The sequence below is a fragment of the Dermochelys coriacea genome, chromosome 6 (assembly GCF_009764565.3).
Source record: "Dermochelys coriacea isolate rDerCor1 chromosome 6, rDerCor1.pri.v4, whole genome shotgun sequence".
Lineage (NCBI taxonomy): Eukaryota > Metazoa > Chordata > Testudines > Dermochelyidae > Dermochelys > Dermochelys coriacea.
The window spans coordinates 60,206,603-60,218,624 of record NC_050073.1 but is presented as its reverse complement, the minus strand read 5'-3'; the positions used below and the strand labels follow the sequence as shown (position 1 = coordinate 60,218,624).

The 12,022-nt window shown below is 46.7% G+C and overlaps 1 long non-coding RNA gene across 1 annotated transcript; it reads right to left on the bottom strand.

Moving 5' to 3' along the window:
• Positions 1-2,174: 2,174 nt before the first annotated feature.
• LOC122460813 lies at positions 2,175-3,959 on the bottom strand. Its single transcript, XR_006282328.1, has 3 exons — positions 3,912-3,959; positions 2,724-2,819; positions 2,175-2,254 (listed from the first exon to the last, which is right to left on the bottom strand). It is a non-coding gene; the product is annotated as an uncharacterized LOC122460813 (long non-coding RNA).
• Between the last annotated feature and the right edge of the window lie 8,063 nt (positions 3,960-12,022).

Sequence of the window (12,022 nt, the reverse complement as noted above, 5' to 3'; positions counted from 1 at the left end):
AGCTGAGGATCTGCCCATAAGTTTCTAGTGCTCCTGGTTGGGACAAAAACCTTCTGTGATGAAAAACAATGAGGAGTCCTTGTGGCACCTTCAAGATTAACAAATATATTTGGACATAAGCTTTCGTGGGCTAAAACCCACTTCATCAGATGTATGGAATGGAAGATACTGTAGTCAGTTATAAATACACAGCACATGAAAAGATGTTTGCCTTACCAAGTGGGGGGTCAGTGCTAATGAGCCAATTCAAATAAGGTGGAAGTGGCCTTGTCTCAACTGTTGACAAGAAGGGGTGAATACTAAGGGAGAGAAAAATCACTTTTGTAGTGCTAATGAGGCCAATGCAATCAAGGTAGCCCATTTCAAACAGTTGACAAGAAGGTGTGAGTATCAGCAGAGGGAAATTAGTTTTTGTAGTGACCCATCCACTCCCAGTCTTTATTCAGGCCTAAATTTGATGGTGTCCAGTTTGCAAATTAATTCCAAAAAGAAAAGGAGTACTTGTGGCACCTTAGAGACTAACAAATTTATTAGAGCATAAGCTTTCGTGAGCTACAGCTCACTTCATCGGATGCATTTGGTGGAAAAAACAGAGGAGAGATTAATTCCAGTTTTTCATTGGAGTCTGATCAGAGTCTGTAAAAGAAAATCCTGTACCAATAGCTTGAAGGCAGGTGTGTACTGTCCCCTTTCATCTCAATATAGTGTTTACTGAAGCTTTAAGATGACAATTTAAATGTCAACATTATTAATCTTTTCACTTCAGATCATTTGAGAAGCATCCAGCTTTTCTGGGATTTTAGGCCTTATCTAATATTTATTGTAGAGGAAGTTATATTAATTGGCCCCCCTTAATCAATTGAAAAGCACTTTGAGTCTGTCTACACAGCATTTTAGAGGGAGCCAGAAGGCACCTCCCAACCCAGGTCAACTCCCTTTCCTAGGCTTCAGAGCCCAAGCTCCAGCCAGAGCAGCATCTTCACAGCACACCCTTAGACAGCTAGTGTGAGTCCCGCTACCCCAAGGCTATAGACCCAGGCTGAGAGACTTGGTCCCACTTACTCCAAAATGCTGTGTAGACATACCCTTGTGTCCACACAGTTAGGTCTGGTCTACGCTTAAAATTTAGATCGCCATAGCTACATCCCTCAGGGATGTGAAAAATCCATACCCTGTAGTGCCGCAGCTATGCCAACCTTCCCCCTGGTATTGATGCAGTAGGCCAATGGAAGAATGCTTCTGCCAACCCAGAGACCACCACTTTGGGAGCTGGAATTCCTAGAGCAGCAGAAAAACCCCTTCCATTGTAGGAAGCGTAAAAAGAAAAGGAGTACTTGTGGCACCTTAGAGACTAACAAATTTATTTGAGCATAAGCTTTCGTGAGCTACAGCTCACTTCATCAGATGCATGCTCAAATAAATTTGTTAGTCTCTAAAGTGCCACAAGTCCTCCTTTTCTTTTTGCGAATACAGACTCACACGGCTGCTACTCTGAAACCTGTAGGAAGCGTGTACACTACAGTGTTACAGTGGCACTGTAGCCCCCACAATGTAGATATGGCCTTAATAGATTGTTGGGGAGGCAGAATTTATATGGGCATGAACCACGGTAGCCCAAACAGGTGGAGGCTCAGTGGACTGCATGCCAGTGTGGACATAACACATAGGCACAATTGGTGCACTCACCTCTGACAGCTGTCACCTTTGGCAACTCCATTAGCCCACTCAGCATCTCTTCAGCTTCCTCAGTTCACCAGCTGATAGGTCCCTCTGCACTACCCCAACCATCTCTCTCAACACTACCTTCACCGGGAAATGCAAGCCCCTCAGCTCTACAGGTCCAGCTGGGGATCTCCAGCCAGGACTGCACTCTTCCCTACCAGACCCCCTGCACCCTCCATATCACCAGCTTTACACAAGTCAACATTTGAGGTGGTAGGGAGCATACACAAGAGAGCGGGGCAGGGGGCCTGGTTCCAGAGGTTAAGCTACAGCTCCCTCTCTATATTCACAGCTTCTTGCATCTCCAAAGACAGCAGTATGTGATCATCTTCGTTGTTCATCAATGCCACATTGAGTCAAGAAGGATTTCGTCCTTGGTTTCCTCTCTCCCTCAGATTAAGATTTGATTACTGGTTGCAACCAATCACCAGTCCCAACCTGCCCTGCTGCTAGTTCATATTTTTTGCTATTGGGTATGGACCTATATGGTCCTTTCCCCCCATATGAAATATAAAATATCACCAGATATATCCTGTATGGGAGGGTAGGAACAGTTCAGATTATTGCCAAGCAAAACAACATCATCATCTAGCTGTACCTTTACTCCTGACTGCAGTAGTACAGGGATCACAACATAAAGACAAACTGTAACAGGCTATAAAAATAGTTTCCAATTACTTGATCCAATGCAAGACATGACTACTATACGTGACAAATCATTTCTTTATACAGACAGCACTATTGACACTTTAAAATAAAGAAGCAGCAGGAAACAGTCACATTGTCTACATGGAAAACATACACCAAGACAGGAAGGTAGAAGCTGGAGCACCAGACACAGAAAGCTACAGGGTGATTTCTACAGCTGCTCTGTGGCAAATTCTGTATTTTATTTTGACCCTGACTTCCCCTCTCCTTCCACTACCACCTTTTCTTTGTTTAATGAAGATATCTCCACTGAATCAAAGAGAAAAAATAAATCAGAGAAAACACACAGTCACTTGAAAAAGAGCATCCTGTTTCTCTGGCTGCAGCTTTGATCTTCCTGACCTTACAGCTGCATTTCCTGTTGTAATTCTCCTTAAAACAGTAGCCCCCTGCAGGAAAGATGCACAATTTTAATCAGCTAAGATTCTGAAATATTTTCAGGTATTTAAATTTGCTATTTTGTACTTAACACATGTATTCTAATTAAGAGAATTTCACTGTAGTTATCTAAGGGTTTATCTACACTACCAAATGACACCCAAAAGTCAACAAAACAAAAATCACCAAAGGGTGTTCACACTTGCTCCCTCTGTGGGCAGATCATGTCCACACTGGGGATACCATCATCGGTGTGGTGAGGAATGCAACATGGGTATGTATCCCACAGTGCAGTGTTGTGGGAAGGAAGAGCTGATTGCTGCATGTGTTCTCCCACAGTCCCCTCAGCTGCTGAGAGCAGCATCATGAGCAGCTCTGTGAGCTCTCCGTGCAGAGGAATGGCAAAGCCTCACAGCAGTCTGTCCCCTGCCCCCTGCCCCTGCAGCAATAGTCTGCCTGCTGCTGCGTTCCTAGTGCAGGGCAGAACAGGAGCATCCCAATGATGCCAGTCATGACGCTCTTAGTTTGTTCCCCAAAGGGAGCAGCACACATACTTCCTGGAGCTTTGAAAGGGGAGGGGCACATGCCCGCAGGGCAGCAGAGATCAAAACACTGAGCAGAGCAGAGCAATCAGGGCAGGCATTGTGGGATACTGGCAGAAGCTAGTTCTGTGGACAAAACTATCAGCAGCCTCTACACTGGCTCTTGGTCGACAATAAAGAGAGGGGGAAAGACAAAAGTCTCTCGTAGGGGTGCGTCACGGTTCCTTCCCCACTCTGAACGCTAGGGTGCAGATGTGGGGACCTGCATGCTAAGCTCATTCTTACCAGCTTAGGTTAAAAACTTCCTCAAGGTACAAATTTCAGAGTAGCAGCCGTGTTAGTCTGTATTCGCAAAAAGAAGAAAGCACCAAATGCATCCGATGAAGTGAGCTGTAGCTCACGAAAGCTTATGCTCAAATAAATTTGTTAGTCTCTAAGGTGCCACAAGTACTCCTTTTCTTTTTGCAAAAACAGGAATATACATTCCATTCAGCACAGCTATTTTACCAGCCATTAAACAAAAGAAAATCTAACACATTTCTAGCTAGATTACTTACTAACTTTTTACAGGAATTCTGAAGAGCATTCCTGATCTGTTCCCAGCAAAAGCATTAATCAATCAATCAATCAATCAAAATCTCTCTCTCACTCACTCACCACCCCCTTTGTTTCCCCCCAGCTTTGAAAGTAATTTGTCTCCTCATTGGTCATTTTGGTCAGGTGCCAGCTTCTTAACCCTTTACAGGTAAAAGGGTTTTGCCTCTGGCCAGGAGGGATTTTATAGTTCTGTATACAGAAAGGTGGTTACTCTTCCCTTTATATTTATGACAGGGTGGAAGTTTTTTGTAGCCAAAACTGGGCGTTTTTCACAACAAAAGTCCCATTGTAGTGTGTACTCTCTTGCTGTTTTGTCACCAAAAGGCAGTTTCTGGCAACAAAACTTGGTCGTGTAGACAAGGCCAAAGGCAGTAGTAAAAAAACCACTGCAGTTTTTCTTTGAGGGCCTAGGCCTTGGACATTAACATTTAACTGCTCCTGTGTTTTGTTTATTGTGGAACAACAACACTTGGCACGTATATAACTTTACATGTTCAAAGCACTGTGCAGATATTCACTAATATTTTTAACAGGATTTTCCATACCATATCAGACCACTGATCTGTCCAGCACTATACCCTGCCTCCAGCACTGATCAGTAGCTTATCCTTCAATGTAAAAAAAGATTTCCTCCTAATGCTGTTGACCAATCGTATATAGCATGTGGCTGGGCTTAGAAATACCTTCCTGACCTCTGTGACAATCAGTTTACACTTTGAAGCATGATATCTGATTGCCCATATTCTCATTTTAGTGAGCATAGCCAACTGATTATAAAAAACTATCCAGACTCTCTCTAAGATAGCCCTAATTAACAATGCTAGATGGATCCAACTATTTTTCAGCACATCTATATCATTAACTGGCTGATTTGTTCACTAGTTAGTTTTTCTTCCCAAGAAAAACTTTTCTTCACTTTTGGGTGACATCATCCAGTTTCAGTGAGATTCCTGGTGGTTTCCAGACAGGTGAGGTAAATGGCAGATTAAGGCAGCAGCTGCAGGCTTAATCAAGCTCTCACTTTTTGGCCTTGGGAAACAAGAACAGGATCTTAGCTGTTCCAAATTCTCTCTTTGTGTCTGTTGTTTCTTTTGGTCTTTACACAAGAAGAACAATATGGAGAAGCCACATAGGCACAGCTGGGCCCCAAATGAACATGTTCATTAAATAGAGATAAACATGCAAGGCCTAGCTACATACACTCTGCTGCTCTGACCACTTTCTGTGGGCTTCTGAAACATGGAACACAGTGAGCACCACTAAAGGGCTCACAAACTATTTAGAGGGATACTCCCTATATCTCTACATTACAGTGTTGTAGACCTTGCTGCTTTCACTTCCCTCTCCATACCCCAGTTCTAAACTTAAAAAGGAAGTGGCTGGAAAGCAGAGACTCTCTTAGGGCATATCTACACTATGAAATGAGGTTGATTTTATAGAAGTCAATCTTTAGTAAGTGATTTTATACAGTCAATTGTGCGTGTCCCCACTAAGTGCATTAGGTCGGCGGCATGCATCCTCAATATTGTGGCTAGCATCGACTCACGGAGTGGTGCATTGTGGATAGGTATCCCACAGTCCCCACTGCCCATTGGAATTCTGGGTTCAGCTCCCAATGCCTGATGGGGCAAAAACATTGTCGCGGGTGATTTTGGGTACATGTCGTCAGTCTCCCCTCCCTCCCTCCTTGAAAGCAATGGCAAACAATCGTTTCACACCTTTTTTCCTGGGTTATCTGTACAGACACCATAGCATGGCAAGCATGGAGCCCACTCAGCTGCACACTGTTTTTGTGAACATTGTAAACACCTTGCGCATTATCCTGCAGTATGTGCAGAACCTAGCTAGGAGTTGCCAGCACCAGGAAGATTGTGAGGAGGACATGGACACAGACATTCCTGAAAGCAAGGGATGTGGCAATTGGGATATTATGGCAGTATTGGGGCATACTGATACAGTGGAATGCCAATTCTGGGCCTGGCAAACAAGCACAGACTGGTGGGACCGCATAGTGTTGCGGGTCTGGGATGATTCCCAGTGGCTGCGAAACTTTCACATGCATAAGGCCACTTTCATGGAACTTTGTGAGTGGCTTTCCCCCGCCCTGAAGCACAGGCATACCAAAATGAGACTTGCCCTGACATTTGAGAAGCGAGTGGCAGTAGCCCTGTGGAAGCTTGCAATGCCTGACTGCTACCAGTCAGTCGGGAATCAATTCAGAGTGGACAAATCTACTGTGGGGGCTGCTGTGATCCAAGTAGCCAGGGCAATCAATAACCTTCTACTAACAAGGGTAGTGACTCTTGGAAATGTGCAGGTCATAGTGGATAGCTTTGCTGCAATGGGTTTCCCTAACTGTGGTTGGACAATAGACAGAACGCATATCCCTATCTTAGTACCAGACCACCTTGCCAAACAGTACATAAACCACGAGGGGTACTTCTCAATGGTGTTGCAAGCACTGGTGGATTACAAGGGCCGTTTCACCGACATCAACGTGGGATGGTTGGGAAAGGTGCATGACGCTCACATCTTTCGGAACTCCGAGCTGTTCGAAAAGCTGCACGAAGGAACTTTCTTCCCAGACCAGAAAATTACTGTTGGGGATATTGAAATGCCAATAGTTATCCTTAGGGACCCAACCTACCCCTTGTTCCCATGGTTCATGAAGCCGTACACAGGCAGCCTGGACAGCAGTAAGGAGCAGTTCAACTATCAGCTGAGCAACTGCAGAATGGTGGTAGAATGTGCCTTTGGATGTTTAAAAGGGCACTGGCACTGTTTGCCGAGTAGGTTAGACCTCAGCGAAAGCAATATTCCCACTGTTATTGCTGCTTGCTGTGTGCTCCATAATATCTGTGAGAGTAAGGGGGAGACGTTTATGGCAGGGTGGGAAGCTGAGGCAAATTGCTTGGCAGCCAATTTTGAACAGCCAGACACCAGGGCAATTAGAAGAGCACACTGAGGCATGCTGCGCATCAGAGAAGCTTTGAAAAACAGTTTCATGACTGACCAGGCTACGGTGTGACAGTTGTGTGTGTTTCTCCTTGATGCAAAGCCAATCCTCCTCCCCCACTTCAACCACAGCTGGCACATGAAATAAAGTCCTTATTGTTCTGAATCCATTCATTCATTATTTATTTAAAAAAAAACACCTTGAGATCACTGACAACACTGACTACTAAAAGGTAGCCCAGGTGGGGTGGGGGAGGAGGGAAAGACAAGGCCACATTGCTTATTGTAGCCACATTACAAATCAAAGCTGTTTGAATGACAGCCTTCTGTTGCTTGGGCCATCCCCTGGAGTTGAGTGGCTGGGTGCCCGGAGCCTCCCCCGCCACGTTCTTGGGTGTCTGGATGAGGGGGATATGGAACTTGGCAAGGAGGGCAGGCGGTTACACAATGGATGCAGCGGGGGTCTGTACTGTAGTTGCGTTTCCTACAACTCCACCAGATGCCTCATCGTGTCCATTTGCTCCCCCATTAGCCTCAGAATCTCCTCCTGCATGTTCCAATCACGCTCATTGTATGCTTTCCTGGCCTCTGCCACCGAATGCCTCCATGCATTCAGCTGTGCCCTATCAGTGCGGGAGGACTGCATGAGCTCTGAAAACATGTCATCACGAGTGCAGTTTTTTCGCCTTCTAATATGCGATAACCTCAGGGACGGAGTTGATGCGGGGAGCATAGAAACATTTGCAGCTGGTGGGGGGGGGAAGGGAGAGTAGAATTTAAGAAGATACATTTCTGAGAACAAAAGGGAGACTCTTTCACAATGAATCAAGCAATTCACAGCAAACAGCACATGTGTTTTAGGTACAAGGTCGCATTTTGCCTTTTATTGAGCGCCTGTTGGTATGTTGACACATCACACATGGCTGGGCAACAGAATTCGGTTTCCAGGCAGCCATGGTAAGCCAAAGGGTACGCGGGGTTGGCTTCTTCTGCATTCATAACATGTGGGAATGGTTTCAAACTGCAGCACCCTCCTTTCCCAGAGCAACCAATGCCGGTTGAGTTTGCCTTTTAAAAGGAGAGGCTGTGGTTGCTGTTTAAAAGGAGGGGCTGTGGTTTTGGGATGGGTGTGCAGCACACTCCCCCACCCCCACAGCATGGCTATTCTTTTGGGGAGGGATAGCTCAGTGGTTTAAGCATTGGCCTGCTAAACCCAGGATTGTGAGTTCAATCCTTGAGGGGGCCATTTAGGGATCTGGGGCAAAAATTGGGGATTGGTCCTGTTTTGAGCAGGGGGTTGGACTAGATGACCTCCTGAGGTCCCTTCCAACCTTGATATTCTAGGATGATCCCTTTTAGCCAAGCGCAAACAGCCCAGCATGACCGGGGTTTAATGTGCCGGGGATCACCAAACAGAGGGGATTACAGTTCCCTTTCAACCAGGTGACCATGAATGATATCGCTCTCCTGAGGATGACATAGAAAGATGAAGACCGAATGTTGCATGAATGCAGCCAAAACCCGGGACCATTCCCTGCCATGCTTTGTGCTGCAATGATTCCAGACTACTTGCTACTGGCTTGGCGTGGTAAATTGTTCTACTGTGGAGGACAAAATAAGGCAGCCCTCCCTAGAAACCTTCTGCAAAGGCTTTCAGAGTACTTCTAGGAGAGCTTCATGGAGATGTCCCTGGAGGATTCCCGCTCCATCCCCAGATACGTTAAACTTTTCCAGTAGCTGTACTGGCTGCAAATGCATCCCAATTCTTCAGGGCAAATTAAATACAATTGCTTTTAACCCCTGTAGTGTAGTTACAAATGTGCACTCACCAGAGGGGCCTTCTCTGCCTTCAGGGTCTGGGAACAATATGCCCTGGGAGGGTATTGGCTCCAGGGTAATGAAAAGGTCCTGGCTGCTGGGGAGAATGGATTCTCCACTTGTCTGCTGTGCATTCTCCTCCTCCTTCTCTTCTTCATCCACAAAATGCTCCTCCATGTTTTGTGAGGCTGCACCTTGCAGGTGTCCATGGACAATGGTGGAGTAGTGGTAGGCTCCCCCCCTAGAATGGGATGTAGTTGATCATAGAAGCGGCATGTCTGGGGCTCTGACCTGGAGCAACCATTTGCCTCCTGTGTCTTTTGGTAGGCTTGCCTGAGCTCCTTAATTTTCACGGGGCACTGCTGCATGTCCCTGGTGTAGCCTCTGTCCATCATGTCCTGTGCGATTTTGGCACATATATCAGCATTTCTTCTGCTGGATCGGAGTTCTGTCTGCACAGATTCTTCTCCCCATACAGCAATCAGGTCTAGTGTCTCCTTTTTGCTCCATGCTGGAGCTCGTTTGCGATTCTGGGACTGCATGGTCACCTGTGCTGCTGAGCTCGCCACGCTGAGCGAACAAGAAATGAAATTCAAAAGGGCCTGGTGCTTTTCCTGTGTACCTGGCTAGTGCATCAGAGTTGAAAGTGCTGTCCACAGCAGTCACATTGGAGTACTCTGGGATAGCTCCTGGAGGCCAATAGCATCAAATTGCACAGTGCTGCATCTACAGTACCCCAAATTCCACCCAGGAAGGTCGATTTTAGCACTACTCCCCTCGTCGGGGAGGAGTACAGCAGTCGATTTTAAAAGCCCTTTAGGTCGGCGGAACTGGGTTGTGTTATACAATTGTCCTAATGAGGCTAAATTCAACCTAATCTCGTAGTGTAGATCAGGCCTTACACACTATAGCCTGGTGGTTAGGGCACTGGTCTGCAATGCAGGAGACCTAGGATATGTCTACACTACGAAATTAGGTTGAATTTATAGAAGTTGGTTTTGTAGAAAGCGTTTTTATACAGTCGAGTGTGTGTGTCCCCACACAAATGCTCTAAGTGCATGTAGTCAGCGGACTGTGTCCACAGTACTGAGGCAACAGTCGACTTCCGGAGCTTTGCACTGTGGGTAGCTATCCCACAGTTCCTGCAGTCTCCACCGTCCATTTGAATTCTGGGTAGAAATCCCAGTGCCTGATGGGGCTAAAACATTGTCGCGGGTTGTTCTGGGTACATATCGTCAGCCCCCGTTCCCTCCCTACCTCCGTAAAAGCAAGGGAAAACAATTGTTTTGCACCTTTTTTCTTGAGTTACCTGTGCAGACGCCATACCACGGCAAGCATGGAGCCCGCACAGCTAACCGTCACCATATGTCTCCTGGATACTGGCGGACATGGTACTGCATTGCTACACAATAGCAGTTTATTGCCTTTTGGCAGCAGACAGTGCAGTATGACTGGTAGCCATCGTCAATGTAGTCCTGGGTGCTCTTTTAACCGGGCACCTGGACAAACATGGGAGTGACTCAGCCAGGTCATTTCCCTTGTTTCGTCTCATGGTGATTGAGTACTACCGGCAGTGCACTGTCTTTTAATTTGCAGCCAGCAGAAGACGATGGCCAGTAGTCATACTGCACCGTCTTCTGCTGAGCACCCAGGTGGTGACAATGGCTAGCAGTCGTACTGCACAGTCTGCTGCCAGCATGATGTATAAAGATAGATGAAGTGGCTCAAAACAAGAAATAGACCAGATTTGTTTTGTATTCATTTTCTCCTTCATCCCTCTGTGAAATCGACAGCCTGCTAAACCCAGTTTTGAGTTCTGTCCTTGAGGTTTTGAGTTCTATCCTTGAGGCGGCCATTCAGTTTCTCACAAAGCCACCCCCTTTGTTGATTTTAATTCCCTGTAAGCCAACCCTGTAAGCTATGTTGTCAGTTGCCCCTCCCTCCGTCAGGGCAACAGCAGACAATCGTTCTGCGCCTTTTTTCTGTGCAGATGCCATACCACAGCAAGCATGGAGCCCGCTCAGATCACTTTGGCAATTAGGAGCACATTAAACACCACTCGCATTATCCAGCAGTATATGCAACACCAGAACCTGGCAAAGCAAAACCGGGCGAGTAGGCGACATCAGCGTGGTGACGAGAGTGAAGAGGACATGGACACAGACTTCTCTCAAAGCACGGGCCCTGCCAATGTGGGCATCATGGTGCTAATGGGGCAGGTTCATGCGGTGGAACGCTGATTCTGGGCTTGGGAAACAAGCACAGACTGGTGGGACCGCATAGTGTTGCAGGTCTGGGACGATTCCCAGTGGCTGCGAAACTTTCGCCTACATAAGGGCACTTTCATGGAACTTTGTGACTTGCTTTCCCCTGCCCTGAGGCGCAAGAATACCAAGATGAGAGCAGCCCTCACAGTTGAGAAGTGAGTGGCAATAGCCCTGTGGAAGCTTGCAACGCCGGACAGCTACTGGTCAGTTGGGAATCAATTTGGAGTGGGCAAATTTACTGTGGGGGCTGCTGTGATGCAAGTAGCCAACACAATCAAAGATCTGCTGATATCAAGGGTAGTGACCCTGGGAAATGTGCAGGTCATAGTAGATGGCTTTGCTGCAATGGGATTCCCTAACTGTGGTGGGGCCATAGACGGAACCCATATCCCTATCTTGGCACTGGAGCACCAAGCCAGCGAGTACATAAACCGCAAGGGGTACTTTTCAATAGTGCTGCAAGCACTGGTGGATCACAAGGAACGTTTCACCAACATCAACGTGGGTTGGCTGGGAAAGGTACATGACGCTCGCATCTTCAGGAACTCTGGTCTGTTTCAAAAGCTGCAGGAAGGGACTTTCTTCCCAGACCAGAAAATAACTGTTGGGGATGTTGAAATGCCTATAGTTATCCTTGGGGACACAGCTTACCCCTTAATGCCATGGCTTATGAAGCCATACATAGGCAGCCTGGAGAGTAGTCAGGAGCTGTTCAACTACAGGCTGAGCAAGTGCAGAATGGTGGTAGAATGTGCATTTGGACGTTTAAAAGCGCGCTGGCGCAGTTTACTGACTCGGTTAGACCTCAGCGAAACCAATATTCCCACTGTTATTACTGCTTGCTGTGCGTTCCACAATATTTGTGAGAGTAAGGGGAAGACGTTTATGGCAGGGTGGGAAGCTGAGGCAAATTGCCTGGCAGCCAATTTTGAACAGCCAGACACCAGGGCAATTAGAAGAGCACACTGAGGCATGCTGCGCATCAGAGAAGCTTTGAAAAACAGTTTCATGACTGGCCAGGCTACAGTGTGAAAG